This window comes from Triturus cristatus, chromosome 1_2 (genome assembly GCF_964204655.1).
Source record: "Triturus cristatus chromosome 1_2, aTriCri1.1, whole genome shotgun sequence".
Classification (NCBI taxonomy): Eukaryota; Metazoa; Chordata; class Amphibia; order Caudata; family Salamandridae; genus Triturus; species Triturus cristatus.
In genome coordinates, this window is record NC_140580.1 from 403,175,309 (window position 1) to 403,189,897 (window position 14,589).

The following is a 14,589-nucleotide window of genomic DNA, read 5'->3' on the forward strand; positions in this document are numbered from 1 at the left end:
AAAGAAAGAAGAGAAGTACAGAAAGAAGCAACAGAGGTCCTGAAAGAGGCGTAAAGTGTATAGAAAGAGGCAAGAGAAGTGCAGAAAGAAGCAACAAAGGTACAGAAAGACGCAAGAGAGGTGCAGAAACAAGCAAGAGAAGGGCAGAAAGAGGCAAGAGAATAGCTGAAAGAAGCAAGAGCTGTGCAAAAAAAGCAAGAGAAGTGCAGAAAGAGGCAAGTGAGGTGCAGAAAGAAGCAAGAGCAGTGCAGAAAGAACCAACAGAGGTGCAAAAAGAGGCAAGAGGGGTTCAGATAGAGGTAAGAGAGGTGCACAAAGAGACAAGAAAGGTACAGAAAGAGGCAAGAGGGGCACAGAGAGAAGTGCAGAAAGAAGCAAGAGAATTGCTGAAAGAAGCAACAGAGGTGTAGAAAGAAGCAAGAGAAGTGCATAGAGAGGCAAGTGAGGTGGAGAAAAAAGCAGGAGCAGTGCAGAAAGAACCAACAAAGGTGCAAAAAGAGGCAAGAGGGGTGCAGAAAAAGGTAGGAGTCATGCACAAAGAGGCAAAAGGGGTACAGAAAGAGGGAGGAGTGTTGCAGAAAGAAGCAAGAGAAGTACAGAAAGAAGCAACAGATGTACCGAAAGAGGGAAGAGAGGTGCCGAAACAGGCAAGAAAGGTACAGAAGGAGGGAACAGGGGTGCAGAAAGAGATAAGAGGAATACCACAATTTGCAAGAGAGGTGCAGAAAGAAGCAAGAGCAGTGCAGAAACAAGCAAGAGAAGTGCAAAAAGAAGCAAAAGAGGTGGAGAAATAGGGAAGAAGGGTGTAGAACGAGGTATGAGGGATACAGAAATTTGCAAAAGAAGCAATACCAGTGCAGAAAGAACCAATAGAGGTGCAAAAAGAGACAAGAGGGGTGCAGAAAGAGGTAGGAGAGGTGCACAAAGAGGCAGGAGGGATGTATGACGTTACAACGCATGCTTTTACACCGCATGCCGTTACAACGCATTTTTTACACCGCAAGATCTGTTACAACGCCAGCCTTTACAACGCATGCTTTTACAACGACGTACACTAGATGGAGTGCTGACATTAGAAATGTATAATTTACTATTCTAACTCCAGTCCACGTTGCAGTAGGGAAGGTGTTTGGATAGTAAAACTACACTATTTCTAATGTTAGCACGCCATCTAGTGCATTTCGTTGTAATAGCATGCGTTGTAATGGCATGCGTTGTAACAGATTTCGCGTTGTAATAGTTTCGTTGTAATGGTAGTGCGGTGTAAAAGTTGCGTTGTAAAGGTTGTTCACCGGCAGGAGGGGTGCAGAAAGAAGGAAGAGAAGTGCAGAAAGAAGCAACAGAGGTCCTGAAAGAGGCGTGAAGAGTACAGAAAGAGGCAAGAGAAGTGCAGAAAGAAGCAACAGAGGTACAGAAAGAGGCAAGACAGGTGCAGAAACAAGCAAGAGAAGGACAGAAAGAGGCAAGAGAATCGCTGAAAGAAGCAAGAGCTGTGAAGAAAGAAGCAAGAGAAGTTCAGAAAGAGGCAAGTGAGATGCATAAAGAAGCAAGAGCAGTGGAGATAGAACCAACAGATGTGCAAAAAGAGGCAAGAGAGGTGCAGAAAGAGGTAGCAGAGGTGCACAAAGAGACAAGAAAGATAAAGTTAGAGGGGTACAGAGAGAAGTGCAGAAAGAGGCAAGAAAATTCCTGAAAGAAGGAACAGAGGTGTAGAAAGAACCTAGAGAAGTGCGGAGAGAGGCAAGTGAGGTGGAGAAAGAAGCAAGAGCAGTGCAGAAAGAACCAACAAAGGTGCAAAAAGAGGCAAGAGGGGTACAGAAAAAGGTAGAAGAGGTGCACAAAGAGGCACAACAATACAGAAAGGAGGGGTGAAGAAAGAAGGAAGAGAAGTGCAGAAAGAAGCAACAGAGGTACAGAAAGAGGCAAGAGAGGTGCAGAAACAGGCAGAAAAGGTGCAGAAAGAGGGAACAGGTGAGCAGAAAGAGGCAAGAGAGGTGCAGAAAGAGAAAAGAGGGCTGCAAAAAGAGGCAAGAGGGGTACAGAAAGAAACAAGAGAGGTGCATAAAGAGGCAATAGAGGTGCAGAAAGACACAAGAGAGGTGCAGAAACAAGCAAGTGAGGTGCAGAAAGAGGCAATAGAGGTGCAGAAAGACACAAGAGAGGTGCCGAAACAAGCAAGTGAGGTGCAGAAAGAGGCAAGAGAGGTGCAGATTGTAGGAGAGTAGGATCTGCTTTACATGTTTACCCCCACATTTTGCTTGTGTTTCACTGTTTTTTTACTTTAGTCTGGCTGGGACTCTGCTATTCAGGGCCCCAGCCTAGCTGCTTCCTCTCTAAAATGATTCCATGTACCTTAGGTTCATTACAGATTGGACCTGAGGTGCCCTTATAAGTCCCTAGTATATGGTATACTATGTACCCAGGGCATAGGTACCCCAGAGGCCTACCAGGGGCAGAAGCATGTATTATGCCACCCCTGGAAAGCCACACAAAATGACACCACAGGTCTGCTACTGCAGCCTGGGTAAGGTGGTGCAAGCACCCCTTACTGTCATATAGGTTACCTATATCACTATATATATATATGCACACGTATAATCCTATAAGTCACTCCTATGGCAGACCTTATCAATCCTGAAGGCAGAGTGCTTGGTTCTTATGTGAGAGGGTGCCCCTGAATGAGCAGAGCCCCTCTGCAGTGTTTGGAGACCCTTCTCTGATGCTGTTTGTAGTGCAGCCTGACCATATACTCTTAAGTGCATTATAACCAAATGGTGAATGCTAACTTTGGACTGGCTGCACGGAAACATGTTGTGTTTGGTGTAAAACACCTTGGATTCATACCCCCACACCAGTAACTGGTGTGGGAGTATGATCCCACATTTCTAGAGGGAGAGACATAACAGCACTGGTATACCCGGTAGAAACTTAATACAGCCCTGGCATCACAAAATGGATGCTGCAGCCACAGACACGGGTCTGGCCTCCTGCTGCTGACCGAAACTCCAGCAGGGGAGGCCTGGACAATAGGTTTCCTGTCATCCTGTCACAGGGAGGTGTAACCACCTCCCAGAGAGGCTTATTTGTATTGGGGCTGGGTGGGAGCACTCTCTGAGTGCTTTGAAGTCCTGTACCAGGGGCACATTTGGTTTCCCTGTGCATAGTCCAGCTCAAACCGGTTCAGGGGCTTCCAGCCCCTGCTCTGGCGTGAAACTGGACAAAGGAAATGGGTGTAGCCACCCCTCTTTCCAGACCCTCCCATAGGTGGGTCCCCAGAGTATGTCCAACTCCCTAGTATAAGTATGGGACCCCAGTCCTTAGGACTTTAGATTACCCTGGATGAAACTCTGAAGCCGAATCCTGGACCTTCGATGCTCTGCTCAAGACCAGAGGACTGAAGAAATCATCCTTGGGGTCAAGGAAGACCAGAGGACTGAAGAAATCTCCCTCGGGGTCAAGGAGTGACTCCCCTGCTTGGCAGGCACCAAAGAAGCAATTTGCCGGTCTGCATCATCAAAGCTCCCACTGGACTCCAAAGTAGAGGATTTCCAGACATCTCAGAGGCGGACCCGAGTCCCCAGCAAAGCTGAGACCCACAGCCCTTGTGAGTAGCGTGAAACCGGAACTCCTGTTCACCGTGCATTTCTGCAAGTGTATTGACTTCTTGACGTTTCTTGAAGTCGTGCTTGGGCTGAATTGTAGCCCCCACCTCAAGCACTGAATCCACTGAAGATTGTCGGACTGGTCATTCCGAGTGACCCGCGGGCCGCCATTTTGTGTTTCATCTCGAGGTCCCTTCGCAATCTCTGATCCGTTGACTGGTGGGTCCCTGAGAGGGTACCTTTGAATTTCCTTGGGCTTCCCTGGTTGCGCCAGATGTGCCCTGACTCCCAACCAAGTAGTGAGTCCCACAGACCTTGCTGGTCTGCACCGAAGCATCTTTCTCTTTTCTGCGTGGCTTGCTGTTGCCAAGGCTTGTTGTATCCAATCTGGGCACCGACGCTGCAGCACTTGACATCCTTCATGAGACAGCTTGCATCCAGCTGCTGGTTGTCCTCAACACCTCCTGGACCTTGTGGCTGAAGAGTCAAGCTTCACCTCTTTCACCTGAAATCACCCGACATCGGTGGGCATCTGCTCATCGCCTTCATGGTCACTGGCTAGGGACCCAGACTCTGTCCCCTCTGCTTTCAGGTTCCTCTCATCTGCGATCCAGGCTTGGATCTCTTCGGACACTTCGCATCTTCACAGCAGCAGCAGCATTTCTTCGCCAGCTCCCATTGAAATCGACGACGCGACTCGACCCGACACCAAAAGACACCTGTGCAGCCGGCTTCCCTGGGTGAGGTAACATGAGTACTCTGGTGCTCCCGTGGGCGCTAGCCCTAGAGCTTCCTAAGTCCAAAAGGGTTTGGTCCTGACTCATTTCATAGTGTCCCTAATTTTTAAAAATCTAACTGCCACTTTCCCCATAGAAGCTAACGGGAGCTCGCGGCTGTGTTCTCACACTGCACACGGCCTCCGTGGGTCCCCTGTGTCACTACCTTGGGTGGTTCCTTGGGGTTCCAGTGATTCTACAGGCTCTAGGCCTTGTGTCTAGTTAAGTCGTGGTTCTTATACCACTATTTTAGTATATGGTTTGGGTCGCCCCTAGAGCCTGACATGGACATGTGTAGGAGAGTAGGATCTGCTTCACATGGGTACCCCCCCTTTTTGCTGGTGTTTCACAGTTTTTTTTACCTTAGTCTGGCTGTGGCCCTGCTAATTAGGACCACAGCCTAGCTGCTTCCTCTCTAAAATGGTTTGCATGTACATTAGGTACATATCTAATTGGATTCTGGAGTGCCTTATAAGCCCCTAGTATATGGTATACTATATACCTAGGGCATAGGTACCTCAGAGGTCTACCAGGGGCTGAAGCATGTATTATGCCACCCCTGGGAAGCACTCCAAAATGGCACCACAGGTCTGCTACTGCAGACTGGGTATGGGTGCGCTTGCATCCCTTACTGTGGTATAGGCTACCTATATCACTATCATTGCACACACATATAAAACCTATAAGTCACTCCTATGGCAGGCCTTAACAATCCTGAAGGCAGAGTGCTTGATTTTTATGTGAGAGGGTGCCCCTGCATGAGCAGAGCACCTCTGCAGCGTTCGGAGTATCTCCTCTGATGCTGTTTGTGGTGCAGTATGACCATATACTCTTAAGTGCATCATAACCTCGCGGTAAATGCTAACTTTGGGATGGCTGCATGGAAACATGTCGTGTTTGGTGTCAAATGCTTTGGAATACTACCCCCCGCCAGTTCTGGTGGCGGGGGTAGCATTCCACCCTTCTAGAGAGAGAGACATGTTCACACTGGTCTAACCCGGTAGGACTTTCCTGAGCCCTGCATCACAAAATGTATGCTGCAGCCATAGACACGGGTCTGGCCTCCTGCTGCTGACCGAAAACTCCAACAGGGGAGGCCTGGACAATAGGTTTTCTGTGCCAGGGAGGTGTAACAACCTCCCAGACAGGCTTATGTGTATTGGGGCTGGGTGGGAGCACTCTCTGAGTGCTTTGAAGTCCTGCACTGGGGGCACATTTGGTGTCCCTGTGCATAGTCCAGCTCAAACTGGTTCAGGGGCTTCCAGCCCCTGCTCCGGCAAGAAACTGGACAAAGGAAATGGGTGTAGGCAGCCCTCTTTACAAACCCTCCCATAGGTGGGTCCCCAGAGTATGTCCAACCCCCTACCTTAGTATAAGTATGGGACCCCAGTCCTTAGGACTTTAGATTACCCTGGACGAAACTCTGAAGCCGAATCCTGGACCTTCAACGCTCTGCTCAAGACCAGAGGACTGAAGAAATCTCCCTTGGGGTCAAGGAGTGACTCCCCTGCTTGGTAGGCACCAAAGAAGCTCCCGCCGGACTCCAAAGTATTTGCTGCCCAGGAATAGGATTTCCAAACATCTCAGAGGCCGACCCGAGTCCCCAGCAAAGCTGAGACCCGCCGCAGCCCTCGTGAGTAGCGTGGAACCGGAACTCCTGGTTACCATGCATTTCTGCAAGTGCATTGACTTCTCGACGTCTCTTGAAGTCATGCTTGGGTTGACTTGTAGCCCCCACCTTGAGCACTGAATCCCCTGAAGATTGTCGGCCTGGTCATTCCGAGTGACCCGTGGGCCGCCATTTTGTGTTTCGTCTCGAGGTCCCTTGGCAATCCCTGGTCCGTTGACTGGTGGGTTTGTGAGTTGGTAACTTTGAATTTCCTTGGGCTTCCCTGGTTGCTCCACAAGTGCCCTGACTCCCAACCAAGTGATGAGTCCCACAGACCTTGCTGGTCGGCACCGAAGCATTTTTCTCGTTTCTGTGTTGGTTGCTGTTGCCAAGGCTTGTTGTGTCCAATCCGGGCACCGACACTGCAGCACTCGACATCCTTTGTGGGACAGATCGAATCCAGCTCCTTGTCATCCTCGACACCTCCTGGACCTCGTGGATGAAGAGTCAAGCTTCACCTCTGTGGTAAATATTTCGTTACCGGTACTATTTTTTATGCGGTAAAGTCTTAGTGAGAATAACTCAGTAAAAATAAGAGGCAGAATCCGTGGTATTAGAGGTTTAAAAAGGGCTTTATTCCTATACAAAGGAATACAATTCGAATTGTGGGCCTTCTATTCCATCACCACGGAAGTTCAGGAAGGAAGGGCGCATATATTATTGACAGGTAATCATTTTTATAGAAAAGGCATTACAGTGAAACAGATGCAGTAGGCGTAACAACTGATAAGACAAAATAAAATATGCATGCGTAACTAGAACAGGCGTAACTAGAAAACGTCATTATACATGATGTCACAAGTGGGTGGATCTATAAAAGAATCCTGCAATGTCAGCAGAAATGTTTGGCAAAGATGCGCGCGCAGCCGCATGACGTGTGATTGACGTGCAACTAGAGGGTGAAGGAGACTTGACATTTAGCTCTACATGTGGAGACAGAAGTCTGGGGGTCGTGTCAACCTAATCCCAAATCATATCTAATATCCTATGTTTAAAGAACTGTGTTATCCAAAAGGAAAGGTCTCTAGGATAGAATCTATTCTATACTGACTGTTAGTGCGTGTACAAGCGTCTAAGTGTCTACACTAGATGCGAGGGGGTAGGAATATTCCATGGTAACGGGGCTATGAATTACTTGCATGAGGACAGCGAGGCCTGGCCCCTTTGCACGGTAGCTGGAGGAATGTTTACCTAAACTACTAGACAGGAATGCATCGGATGAGGAACGAAGGAGATAATCTTGAAGGTGAAATACAGTTTTTTGGCAGGCAATATGCTGGATCAGGCACCGTTAGCCGCGCAGGGAGTAGGACAAAGTTCATGGATACAGATGTAGGCTCAGACTGGAGCTTTCAGAAGCAGAAGGCAGGAAAAGGCTTGATGACAGAATTCAGGGCCTACTCGCCTGAATCTGTAAAATGTGGAAAGTGAACCACATAAAGTCGGTGGCCTTTCATACTTAGGAATGGAATATCTGACCCATTCATGGCGGGTCTGAAAGAGGACATGTTGACGGTGGACGCACATATATTTGCGTCTTCAAAACTGGAGCAGGAGGGAACATACATGTACTTATAGCATGTACATGGAGCCGTTGGGGTCTACGATAGGGGACATAACTGATCACAAAATTCATATTTCCTCATTCCCTCCTTGTCCCCTACGGACCCTCAGGAGATATCGATCTTCATCAATCCATCGATCTGTTCATATAGCATCATTTGTTCTTCTTTCTTCTTCCGGGATCTTGAGTGAAAACTTGGATGTGGGATACACGATGTGGCACACAGACCACAAATCGCTGGCCCGCATTGTAAACATAAGCAGCAACTGAATAGTATGAGGAAGCCAATACCTAGGAAGGATAGGATTCTCCATCCCCAGGCTGACAACACGCCCCAGAACCAACCGGACCAAGTCCAGGTGCCTGGACTCTGGTGTATCTGGCTTATAATCTTATGAAGGCGGGTTATGGCTTTATATACTGACGGCGAATTTTCTGGTATGAAAATGCAACAACTTGATCCGATGACCCTACAAGCTCCGCCCCTATCGGCCAGGATGACGTCAAGGACAAGACGATTTTGAAGCACAACAATCCGCATAGCAGACTGTTCTTCTGTTAAATTGCCTAAGGCGGAAATAGTCTCGTTCACTACTGCTTCAAGGGTTCTGGTTAATCTACGTATCAGCTTACTATTAGTGACTGTACCTATATAGGGAAAGAATCCTTTATTGAAATCTGTGTATTTTTCCCATGCTGTTTCAGTGTAATCGACAATTGGGAGATCTCTCTGCTGTCTATTGTGTACTAAATGGGTATTTCTATGATAATCAGGAGGAGCTAGGAAAACAGGTGGCAGAAGGAATGCTATGTAACAAGTACCATCCCAATCTAGAGGTAGACATATATATGCGGTCTGGCCACATATGAAGTAGGAATGATGGGAAGCTCTAAATGTAGACTTGCCTTGATCACTGAATTTTATTACAGTGGTGCATTTACTATGGCCCATGTGTATGGAACTATTCTTTCTTATACATAATTCCCCTTTTACTGGGAATACTGACATGGCGGGCAAGATTGGTGTAGCTTCAGATTCAACGTTCAGGATCATGAGGTTAAGTGTAAAATTACCTAATCCATATACTTCATTTTCTAGATCAGTTCCTGTTCTTTTGGGGAGTCCCTCCTTGTTAGGGTAGCAGACTTTAAGTAAAACTAGGTTCAGGTTTCCCCAAACCCAGTTGTCTTGATAAACTGCGGAATTTGAATCTAGGGAATTAATCAAACTAAACCATGCTCCACAGGAGCCATTGTGTGTGAACGGATATGGAAAGAGGGGCAAAACTCCCTTATAGTTTTGATAGGGAGGGAGTCGGCCACATATCCAACAATTTGTGGCATTGCTGGTTTGATGGGAATGATGTAACATACTAATGAATGTGTTGTTGCGCAGCGCAAATCTATAGGACAACTCATGCGGAGGAAATTCGCTAAAAGAATGTTCTGTAGTTATATTGTAAGCACGTTTAAGAATAGGGTAATACATGTGCAATAGTATGCTGACAATGATGATCAGAAGACTTAGAGAAAACAAAATTAATAATGTTACTGTGCAGTGACTACGAAATGATTTACAATACGCATGCTTCTTGAGCTGCATCTGATGATTTCTTTCTCTATTCCGGTCTAGAGGATACATGTCAGGGACAAATTCAACCGATTCACCTTGGAGAGGACTTAAACAATCAAATTGTCTGACTTACTAGACCTCAATTTTAGTTTATAAATTTCTGAGTTCGATTGCTCAACCAAGGGGAGCTTTGAGTCTGTCTGTGAGGGAATACAGGGTTGAGTATCTACATTGGATGGTAGTCCATAAAATTTCTTGATATGACTCGAGTGCAACCACCCTTTCCTTCCCTCGATTTTCACGGCTGTCCTTGTGGTGAGTAGAACCAACTTCGGTGACTTCCACCTAGGATCCAGTTGGGTCTTCCGGTCAAAATTCCTGACCAGCACCAGGTCACCAGGAACCACGTCATGGGGCTTCACCTCAGTATTGTCGGGAAAAGCTGCGGATACCTGTGAACGACAAGATTGTAGTGCAGACATCAAGGAAGCCAGGTAATCTGTCAGCATATTACAGTCAACGTCAGTGATTTTGCGAGGTATAGGCGTCCCCCACATATTTGGTGGTCTACCGAAGATCACCTCATACGGGGATAGCCCTGTTCGAGAATGTGCTACCATTCTCATGTAAAAGAGCGCAACTGGTAAGGCTACTATCCAATCAACTCCTTTTTCTCTACATATTTTGGACAATCTAATTTTCAGAGTTTGATTATGGCGTTCTACGAGACCTGCTGCCTCGGGATGTCGGACACAGTGAAATTTCCATTGATAGCCTAATAGAAGGGAAACGTGTTTCATTAGTTCGGATGAGAACGGCTGGCCGTTATCTGAGTAGACAACACGTGGTAAACCGTACCGTGGGAAGAATTCTCGAACTAACTGTTTGGCAGTAGTCGGGGCAGTGTAATCTGAAACCGGGTATGCTTCTGTCCAACGGGAAAGAGCACAGACAACTACGAGAACATATTTGAATCCTCGACATCGTTCCATCTGGATATAATCCATCTGGAGGACTTCAAAAGCATGATTAGGAGGTTGAAATCCACCCTGCTCTACGGGGATGCTTTTACCTGGATTAAACTGACAACATATCATACAGGTACGAACTTTTTGTTTAGCTGCTGCTCGCAAGTGCTTGTTGAACCAAATGTGTTGAATGCTGTCTAGCATAGCTTTTTCTCCTAGGTGCGCTGGACTATGTATAGTGTTAATGATGACTTGGACCATTGAGTCGGGAAGAAACCATATAGATTTTTCCTTCGTCATCCATCCTTGATCTGTTTGGATCCCTCCTAATTCAGTCCATTTCTTTATTTCTTCTGGTGTAGCATGTGTCTGTATGTCAATTACATCAAGGGCGGGATCCTTAACTGTCATGCAATGTGTTGGTGTCGGAACTATTGTCTTTGTCACGTCAGTTGTGTGAGTCTGATTCTGAGCAGTCTGTTTAGCTGTTCTGTCAGCTAGGTCATTACCCTGAGAGATGATATCGGTAACTTTTGTATGGGCTTTGCATTTCATAATCGATATTTCAGTGGGTAGATGAATCGCATCTAATAGGGCTTGAATGAGGGGTCCGTGTTGGATGTGGGCACCGTGAGAAGTCAAATAACCTCTCTCTCGCCACAGTACGCCGAAGTCATGGACGACTCCGAATGCATAACGTGAATCTGTGTATATGTTGACCTTTTTATTTGTGGCTTGAATACAGGCTTGTGTCAGAGCGATGAGCTCTGCTGCTTGAGCTGACAAAGTGTTAATATGATTTGTTTCAATGACTTCAGTGTCTGTTGTGACTGCGTAAGCAGCCACTAACTCTCCTGTACTTGTTCTCATACATGACCCATCTACATACAATGTCAAGTCTGGATCTGACAAAGGGATATCTGTCAAGTCTTGTCTGGGTTTCGTCGTGATAGTAATGACTTCGACACAATCATGTGCCAATGGATCTGTTCCGCCTACTGGTAACAGTGTAGCAGGATTTAACGTATTACAACGTCTGATTTCTATATGTGGCTGAAACAATGTTAATTCGTAACCGGTGAGTCTTGCTATAGTCAAGTGTTGTGTTTGTGTGCGGTTCAAGAGAACCTCTACTGCATGTGGTACTTGTACTGTCAATTGATGTCCTAACACTATGGCATCGCTTTGTCTGATAGCTAAAGCTGTTGCTGCCACCGATTTTAGGCGGTAACTAGACATAATATCGAAAAAAAAATATCGAGTAGCCAGAATATCGAGTTTTTAATATCGAATGGACAGAATATCGACTTGCAAAAATATAGTGGTGAAGAATATCGAAAAACAGGTAAGAAATATCGATTGCAATAATATAGAAGTAAGTAATATCGACAGTCATAATATAGTTGTTAAAAATATCGAATTTTTTATAGTGTTTTAAGTGTTAGTATATGTGTTAAAAGTATGTATTAATATTGGAATGTATGTTAGAATTTTTTTAAATGATTGAATTTTATGTATTTTGATTTTTTTGTAATTTAATTCCGTAGCGGGTTGTGGGTTTATAGGGGAGTAGGGTGGGAAGTAATTTAATTATAGCACATTCAATAAAAATTTATAGGAATTATTAATTATTTTTAATTTAATTTTGCGTTTTACTTCTGTAGCGGGTTGTGGGTTTATAGGGGAATAGGGTGGGAAGTAATTTAATTATAGATTATTAAATAATAATTTATAGGAATTATCAATTATTTTTAATTTAATTTTGCGTTTTACTTCTGTAGCGGGTAGTGGGTTTATAGGGGAATAGGGTGGGAAGTAATTTAATTGTTATTAGTTAATTATTAATTGGTATTGCAAATTAATTGGTTGTTGATTAATTATTAATTGGTAAATAATTAGTATTAATTGGTAATTAATTTGTATTAATTGTTTAATTGATAATTATGTTAATTGTATTCATTTAATATTTGTAGCGGGCAGTCTGTTTATAGGGGAATATGGTGGCAAGTAATATAATTGTAAATAAATAATTATTTAATGTATTTGTGTATATTGTTAATTAATATATCTTTAATTTAATTTTGCATTTTACTTCTGTAGCGGGTTGTGGGTTTATAGGGGAATAGGGTGGGAAGTAATTTAATTGTTATTAGTTAATTATTAATTGGTATTGCAAATTAATTGGTTGTTGATTAATTATTAATTGGTAAATAATTAGTATTAATTGGTAATTAATTAGTATTAATAGGTAAATTGATAATTATGTTAATTGTATTCAATTAATATTTATAGCGGGTATTGTGTTTATACGGGAATATGGTGGGAAGTAATATAATTGGAAAAAAATAATTATTTAAATAATTTGTGTATATCCTTAATTATTATATTATAAATTAATTATTAATTGGTATTATTTGCATTTATTAATGTTTATTATTAAAAAACAATTGTTTGTTAATTAATTATTAATTGCTAATTAATTAAACAAAAATGTATTGGTATTTATAAATAATCAATTCTTGTGTGATTGGTAATTAATTGTAATACTTGTTTTTGTATTAATAATTAATTAATTTAAAAATAAAAATACATTTATTATTTTCTCTACTATTGCACTTACTTGCGTGGGAATAGTAATTTTTACCCCTACACTATCCAATGCTTTCCCTATTATTGCACTCTCTGGAGTGTGAATAGTAATTTTTACCCTCCCGCTATCCAACACTTTCTCTAGTGTTGCAGTCACTGGAGTGGGAATAGTAATTTTTACCCTACCGCTATCCAACGCTTTCTCTAGTGTTGCAGTCACTGGAGTGGGAATAGTAAATTTGACCCTCCCGCTATACAACCCTTTCCCTACTGTTGCACTCTCTGGAGTGGGAATAGTAATTTTTACCCCAACGCTATCCAACGCTTTCCCTACTGTTGCACTCTCTGGATATGGAATAGTAATTTTTACCCTATCGCTATCCAACGCTTTCCCTACTGTTGCACTCTCTGGAGTGGGAATAGTAATTTTTACCCTACCGCTATCCAACGCTTTCCCTACTGTTGCAGTCACTGGAGTGGGAATAGTAAATTTGACCCTCCCCCTATCCAACGCTTTCCCTACTGTTGCACTCTCTGGAGTGGGAATAGTAATTTTTACCCCTACGCTATCCAATGCTTTCCCTACTGTTGCACTCTCTGGAGTGGGAATAGTAATTTTTACCCTACCGCTATCCAACGCTTTCCCTACTGTTGCAGTCACTGGAGTGGGAATAGTAAATTTGACACTCCCGCTATCCAACGCTTTCCCTACTGTTGCACTCTCTGGAGTGGGAATAGTAATTTTTACCCCTATGCTATCCAACGCTTTCCCTACTGTTGCACTCACTGGAGTGGGAATAGTAAATGTTACCCTCCCGCTATCCAACGCTTTCCCTACTGTTGCACTCTCTGGAGTGGGAATAGTAATTTTTACCCCTACGCTATCCAACGCTTTCCCTACTGTTGCACTCACTGGAGTGGGAATAGTAAATGTTACCCTCCCGCTATCCAACGCTTTCCCTACTGTTGCACTCTCTGGAGTGGGAATAGTAATTTTTACCCTCCCGCTATCCAACGCTTTCCCTACTGTTGCACTCTCTGGAGTGGGAATAGTAATTTTTACCCCTACGCTATCCAACGCTTTCCCTACTGTTGCACTCACTGGAGAGGGAATAGTAAATGTTACCCTCCCGCTATCCAACGCTTTCCCTACTGTTGCACTCTCTGGAGTGGGAATAGTAATTTTTACCGCTACGCTATCCAACGCTTTCCCTACTGTTGCACTCACTGGAGTGGGAATAGTAAATGTTACCCTCCCGCTATCCAACGCTTTCCCTACTGTTGCACTCTCTGGAGTGGGAATAGTAATTTTTACCCCTACGCTATCCAATGTTTTCCCTATTATTGCACTCTCTGGAGTGGGAATAGTAATTTTTACCGTCCCGTTATCCAACACTTTCTCTACTGTTCCATTCTCTGGAGTGGGATTAGTAATTTTTACCCTCCCGCTTTCCAACGCTTTCCCTACTATTGCACTTACTGGAGTGGTAATAGTAAATTTTACGCGCCCGCTATCCTACACAGAAAATATTGAATATTTTTAATTAATATCACGTTAAGATATATGTATTAATTTTTTTTTTTTACTTACTTTAATTATTCATTAAGTTTACTGTTATTTAAGTATTTTTAAGTATGTGTCAGTTAATTATATGTATTATTTCATTAATTTAACATTACTTTTAAAACATTAAAAAAATTCGATATTTTGACTAACTATATTATTTACAACGATATTTTGGATTCGATATTTTTGTAATTTCCTGTTTGGAGATAGGACTTCGATATTTTGGCATTCTATATTTTGGCATCGATATTTTTGTAAGTCTATATTTTTGTAGTCGATAT